This window comes from Octodon degus, unplaced genomic scaffold, assembly GCF_000260255.1.
Source record: "Octodon degus isolate 3935 unplaced genomic scaffold, OctDeg1.0 scaffold00186, whole genome shotgun sequence".
NCBI classification, from domain to species: domain Eukaryota; kingdom Metazoa; phylum Chordata; class Mammalia; order Rodentia; family Octodontidae; genus Octodon; species Octodon degus.
The window spans coordinates 4,527,090-4,534,667 of NW_004524762.1; positions in this window are offsets into that span (position 1 = coordinate 4,527,090).

Here is a 7,578-nt window from a genome sequence, read left to right on the forward strand (position 1 = left end):
TAAATAATTTTAATTATTTAAAACATTTAAATAATTTTAACTTTTGTGGATCTTTGTTTTGAGGCAGGGTCTCACTATATAGTTCAGGTTAATCTTGAACTCACTATGTAGTGCAGGCTGAGCTCAAATGGTGCACAATACTGTACCTGGCTAAATAATTTTAACTTCTAAAATTCAGTTTTTTAAGTAAAAATCTAATTGAAAAACATGTTATCTTATGTTTTTATAAATCTAATCAAAAGAATTCTAATAGCTTAAAAATCCTATTATCTTAGAAATAGAAAATTTAATCTTTGAATTATAGCTAGCTTAATTATACATAATATTTCAAGTAACATTATTTTGGTGTGGGCTTAATAGGTCTCTGGGAGGCCAGGCATGGTGATGCACACCTGTAATCTCAGGGCTTGTGAAGCTGAAGAAGGAAGACTGCTACAAGTTCAAGGTCAGCCTAGAGTACACGGGGAGTCCAAGGCCAGCCTGATCTGCATAGCAAAACTCTGTCTCAAAAAGATAGAAACAAAACAAAACAAGCTCTCCTAGACATATAGTAATCAAGATCCCAGAAGTTCAGTAAAAGAACAGCATATTAAAAGTGCTTAGACAAAAGAAACAGATCATCTTTGAGGAAAAGTTCATTAGAATCATAGCAGATTTCTCAACGCAAGCCATTAAGTCAAGAAAAGCTTGGTATGAAGTATTTTAGGTCTTGAAAGTAAACAACTTCCAACCCAGACTGATATACCCTGCAAAATAACCTTTCAAAATTAATGGAGTAATAAGACACTTCCATAACAAAGAGAAATTTAAGAAATTCATGACCACCAAACCAACTCTACAAAGAACATTGAAAGATATTCTGAAAAGGCATAAAAAAACTATAATTCCAAGACCAACAATAGGAAAAAAGCACTACTCAAGTCAAACAATTAAACAGACATGAAAAGTAGGGAACCAATAGCAGGAAAATAACATGACAAAGATAAGCCAATTCTATCAATGAGAGTTATAGCTATCAATGTAAATGGCCTCAATTTACTAATGAAAAGAAACAGACGAACAGAGTAGATCCAGAAATAGCATCCAATAGTATGCTGTATTCAAAAAAAATTAACTGAAAATAAAACTTATAAACTGAAAGTCAAAGAATAGAAAACAATACACATGAAAAGAACCCAGAGAAAATCAGGAGCAGCTATTCTGTTTGAAGACAATGTAAACTTCAAACTAAGAGTGATTGAAAGAGATAAAGAAGGTTACCTCATACTTGTTATGGAAAACTACAAGAGTAAGAGATAACAATCATGAATATGTATGAACCAAATGTGGGAGCAATCAACTATATAAGACAAATTTTTTTTCCCATAATTTTATTGAGAAACAAATAACAATGAGACAGTTTCAAACCAAATTGGTAGGACAGATTCAATAATTAACACATTGCATACATTCTTCCTAGTGGTTAATTGCTGTACAAGATGCGGACATGATATCCTATTTACAAACACTATTAGAACAAATCCCTCTATTCATTAAGAGAATGTAGCTATATAACTATCCTAACCATTTTGAATACACAGATACAAAATGGACATTCATCTGTATCCCCCTTTTTTTGTTAAGTTCCATTATTTGAATAATATAGGTGTGTAGACTAAGCAAAATATACTAAAGAGTCCAGTAGTCCACAATAGTATTGGGTCTTCCACTTCCCTGGCAATGTCAGAAATTGTTGACTAGAGTCCCCTACAGCTCAACAAAACAGCATGGCTTTACTTCTTATACTTCGTTTTTATACTTTTCTGCTGGATGGTTAAGACCAAGGTAAAGCAGGACCTATGCAACAAGAGTTGTAGCTTTTGGGTCTGATAAGGTCAGTGAAATCCCCTCAGGATTTATCCTGAGATCTTGTACCTCAGATTGTAGAACCTTTGTCAGTGTCAGCCATGTGGATGAGTCATGGCCATTGCTTGGCCAATGTGCCCTCTGTGAAAGCCTGAGAGAATGTTTTCTCTCCCTGTGACTCTCCTTAGCCACACTCTACATCATCGATCACTTTGCTCTTTGGCCCCATAATCTCCTTGATCAGAAAATTTGGGACATATATAAGACAAATTTTAATAGATATGAAAAATCAAGTAAGTAATAAGACAATCATAGTGGGGAACTGTAAAACTCCATTGTCACAAGGGAATAGAACAACTTGACAAAAAAAAATCAGCAAAGAATTAACAGAAACAAAACCTGAGAACAAATTAACTTAGTAGACCTTTACAGAGTGTTCCACCCAACATCAGAATATGCATTCTTCTCAGCTGCACATGAGACATTCTCTGAAATAGACCATATAGTAGCCATTGAACATGCTTAGGTCAATACAAAGGAACGGAAATTATCCCATGCATATTATCTGAGCATAGTGCAAAGAAATTGGAAATTAATCACGAAAGGAAATGCAAAAACTCCATAAACACATGTAAATTAAGCAACACCCTCCTGAAGAACCAATAAGTTGCAGATGAGATTAAAGAATAAATGAGGGCTGGAGAGATGGCTCAGTGGTCTAAAGCACCTACTTAGAACAAGCTTGGCAAAGCACAGGGACTGCGGTTCAATCCCCCAACACCACATGCCAGCCAACCCTGCTCCCTGGTGGGCTGAGCTGGTCACACACACACACACACACACACACACACACACACACACACTAAATAAATAAATAAATGTAAAAAATATTATAAAAATAAAGAATAAATGAAACAATATTTATAACTAAATGAAAATGTGGATGCAACTTAGTGGAACCTGTGGGACATAATGAAAGCCATCCTCATAAAGAAATTTAGAACAGTAAATTATCGCAACAGGAAAACAGAATGAACACAAATAACCTATTACTACACTCAAACTTCTAGAAAAAGAACAGCAAATAAAGCCCAGAGCCCAAAGAAGAGATGAAATTTTAAAAGTCAGAGCAGAAGTTAACACAATAGAAACTAAGAAAACAATACAAAACTTAATGAGTCAAAGAGTTTGTTCTTTGAAAGTATAAATAATATTGATAAACCACTAGTCGACCTTAACAAAAAATGGAGAAAAACACTCAAATTTGTGCAATAAGGAATAAAAAGGGTAAAAATCACTACATATCTTACAGAAATTTGTATTGTCAATACCTACTTTGGAAATCTTTGCTTTCACCAGATGGAAAACAAAAAAGAAATGGATATATTCCTAGATACACATGAATTGCCAAATCTGAATCAGATAAGTATAAACATCTTGAATAAACCAATATCAGTCAATGAAGTTGAAAACATAATTAAAAACTTAACAACAAAGAAGCCCAGGTCATGATGGATTCACAGGTGAATTGTACAACAAATTTAGAGAAGATTTTAATGTCAATATTCCTCAAAACCTTTAATGAAATTGAAATAGAAGCAATTCTCTCTAACTCATATCTGGAGTTTAGTGTTACCCTGATACCAAAACCAGAGAAAGACCTAACCAAAAAGGCAAACAACAGGCCTATCTTCCTGATGAACACAGTTGCAAAAATTCTCAATAAAGTAATAGGAAACAGAATGAATCAAATCATCAAGATGGTACATCATGACCAAATGGGATTCATCCCAAGAATACAGTGGCGATTAAATATACATAAATTAATAAATGTAATGATCATATCAATAGATGCAGATAAAGATTTTGACAAAGTCCAACCTTCATCCCTAATAAAACCCCTACAGAAAGTTGTAATGTATGTTCTTTATATCAATTTGGTAAAAGCCATGAAAGATAAACCAACGGCCAACATCAGACTAAATGGGCAAATACTGAAAAGCTTTCACTTTAAGATCAGGAACAAGACAAGATGCCCACTTTCACTACTCTGTTTCAATGTAATTCTGGAAACATTTGCCAGAGAAATGAGACAAGAGAGATGAATAAAAGGAATAAGAATAGGAAAGGAAAAGAAGTACAATCATCATTATTCACTGATGGCATAATACTCTACATGGAAGTTTGCAAAAACTCCACCCACAGGCTTCTAGGTTTAATAACCAAATTCAGTTGCAGGATACACTGTCAACACTCAAAAATCAATTGTAGTCTTATGCACAAACAACAAACACACAGAAAAACAAATTAGAAAAACACCTCTTTTACAATAGCATCCAAAAAAGAAATGAAAAACTGAAAATCCAATCTAACAAAGGAAGGAAAATATTTACACAGTGAAAATTACAGTGCTCTGAAAAAAAGGGCTGGAAGAAGATTTCTGAAATAGAAAGACATTCCTTGCTTGTGGATAAGAAAAATGAACTTTGTGAAAATGGCCACACTCCCATGACTGTTACAGAAACTCAGTGCAATCTTTGTCAGCATTCAATAAGTATATCACACAGACATAGAGAAAGAGGCCTAAAATTTATCTGGAACCAGAAGAAACCTAGAATAGCAAAACCAATCCTGGACAACAAAGCAAAGGAGGTATCAAAATCCCTGACTTGAAATTATACTATAAATCAACTGTTGTAAAATCAGCATGGTACTGGGAAAAATAAAAACAAAAATGATAAAGTCTGAGGATCAGTGGAACAGATTAGAAGATACAACCCAACTCCAAACATACTCAGACACTTTATTATTATATTTTATTTATTTTTAAAAATTAATTTTATTGAGAAAGAAATAGCAATGAGACAGTTTCAAAACCGATTATAGGACAGTTTCAATAATTAATACATTCCATATTGTTGTCTTCATAGTGGTTATTCATAGTACAACATGCAAACGTGACATCCTGTTCAAACACTATTAGTATGAATCTTTCTTCTCACTGAATTAAAAGAAAGTAGTTGTATATCTATCCTAACTATTTTATATATACAGATACAAAGTGGTCCTTCATTTGTATCCCCTTTTTTTGTTTACTTTTGTCAGAGATGGGTATTTCATTGCCATTTAAATATTGTAGGTGAATGAATTCAGCAAAATAATCCAATATAGTCCAATAGTCCATAATAGTAGTGGGTTATCCATAGGACTGGCAATGTCAGAAGTTGTTGACTTGAGCCTTTTACAGATCAGCAAATTAATATGGCTTTAATTTTTATATCCAGTGTTTATACTTTTCTGTTGGATGGTTAAGACCAAGATAAAGCAAGACTTATATAACAAGAAATATAACTTTTGTATCTGACAAGATCAGTCAAATCCCCTCAGGATTTCCCCTGAAACTCTGTACCGCAGTTTGTAGATCTTTTGTCAGTGTCAGCCATGTGGATGACACATGTGGATGAGTCACAGTTATTTCTTGACAAATTGCTCTCTGTCAAAGCCTGAGAGAATGTTTTCTCTCCATGTGACTCTCCTTAGGCCCACTCTCTGTCATCGATCACTTTCCTGTGTGGCCCCATAATCTTGATCAGTAAATTTGGGATACCACTGAGTTATGAGATGTTACAGTACAGATTCTCCTATGTCCTGAGTCCTCACTGACCTTGAAAAGATAGGACCAAAATGTTCAGCCACTTTATTTTAACCAAGGGACTAAATATGTTCACTGGTAGAAAGATGGTCTCTTTAGTAATGGTGCTAAAAAAAAAAAAACTGGCTTTCCACATGCCAAAGATAAATACTAAACCATGTGTATCACCATTTTCTGCAGTCAAAATGGATGAAAGATCTAAACATCAAAACAAAACACTAAATCATCTGGAAGAAAAAGTAGGTAAAAAATGTAAAGACATAGGGCTATCCAAGAGTTCATGAACAAAAACCAAACTGCAAGGAAAATATTTCAAAAAATCCGCAACAGAGATTTCATCTTTTTGAAAAGTTTTGTGTATCATAATAAATCACCAAGAGGGCTGTACAGATAGCACAGCAGATTAAAGCACCTGTTTAGGCAGGTGCAGGGACCAGTTTTGATCCTGGCATGCCATGCTGGCCCCAACCCTAGGGTAGCAACTGAGATGGTATGGTGGCACATGCCTGTAATCCCAGCACTTGGGAGGCTGAAAACAGGAGGATCACTCTGAGTCCTATCTGTGTAGTGAGACCCTGTAGACCTTGTGCTAAATATATATATTAAAAAACTAAGTAAATAAATTTAAAAAAATAAATCACGAACAGAGTAAAAAGAAAACCTATGAATTAAGAAAACATTATAACTGACTGTCCCTCAGACAAAAGACTTCTATCCAGAATATATAAAGAATTTTAAAAAATCAGGACCCCCAAATGAAAAGACCTAGCCTCAAAATGGGCATCTCAGATGAATATACACTTTCATAAGAAGAAATGCAAATGGAAATAAATATATGAAAAAATATTCAACATCATTGGTCATCATTCAAGAGATGCAAATTAAAATAACACTGAGATTCTGTCTTACCCTAGAAAGAATGGTCTTCATGAAGAAGTCAACCAATAGCAAATTCTGGTAAGGCTGTTAGGAGAAAGAAACCTTTCTGCACTGTTCGTGGGAATGTAGACTGGTACAACCACTGTGGAAATCCCTCAAAAACTTGGATTAGCAGTCCCATTCAACCCAGAGAGTTCACTTCAGAGTATTTTACTAGAAGAATGAAAAAATCATACCACAGAGATATATGTGCACCTATGTTTATAGCAACACAATTTGTAATAGTTAAATCTGGGAAACAACCAAAATGCTCATCAGCTGAGGAATGATAAAAAGATGTGGTAATTTTATACAGGGATTATTAGTCATCTTAAAGAAAGATAAACTCGAGACTTTTGTAGATAAACAAATACAAGAAACCATACATGAAATAGATCAGAGTCACATGTAAACATCATATTGTTACCCTACTGTAAGAGACTAAAAAATAAATAATAAACAAAAACAAAACTTTAAAGTCATATTTAGTCTTACCTTAACAAATATTTTAAATTAGCTTACAGTTAAGCTATGTGAATGAGATGTATTCACTCTAATGCCAGGAGTGTTCATTTATCTACCAGCCAGTGCCTAGTCAATGTTTGCAAGAAAACAGGTTTACTGCAGGGCACAGATTTACAAGAGGAGCTTACAATATTTGTCCACAGAGTCAAAAGTAGAAGAGTACAAGAGATCTGTTCTCACACTAGTGATCTGAAGAATGCAGCTGAGGGCCTGGATCCCATGGCAATGACCCGAAGGATCCAACCAGAGGTCTAGCACCGACAGCAGTGTCCTGTGCAGGCATATGTGGAGAGGTTGAGGAATCTGCAGAGGAAGACTAGGGGACCTGTGCCAGAAAGCCCGTGAGGCAGTCCTGGAGCCCAGAGATAGAAGCTGAAGTATTTGTGTCCAAAGCCAAGAGAAAAAGTCAATAGCAAGATGAAGAGGGAAGCTCAGTTGAAGAGAACAGCTGAAGTTTCTCCAAAGAAAAATAATATCATACCCTCCTTTACATTATCCTTTTATACTATTCCACAAACAATCCTCCTTAAGTGGGGCTTCCATGCCCAGATGCATAACTTAACTCAGTTGGGCATTCCCAATCAAGTTGACCATTCATTAATGGTCTATATATCAACTTACATAGAACTATATTATTA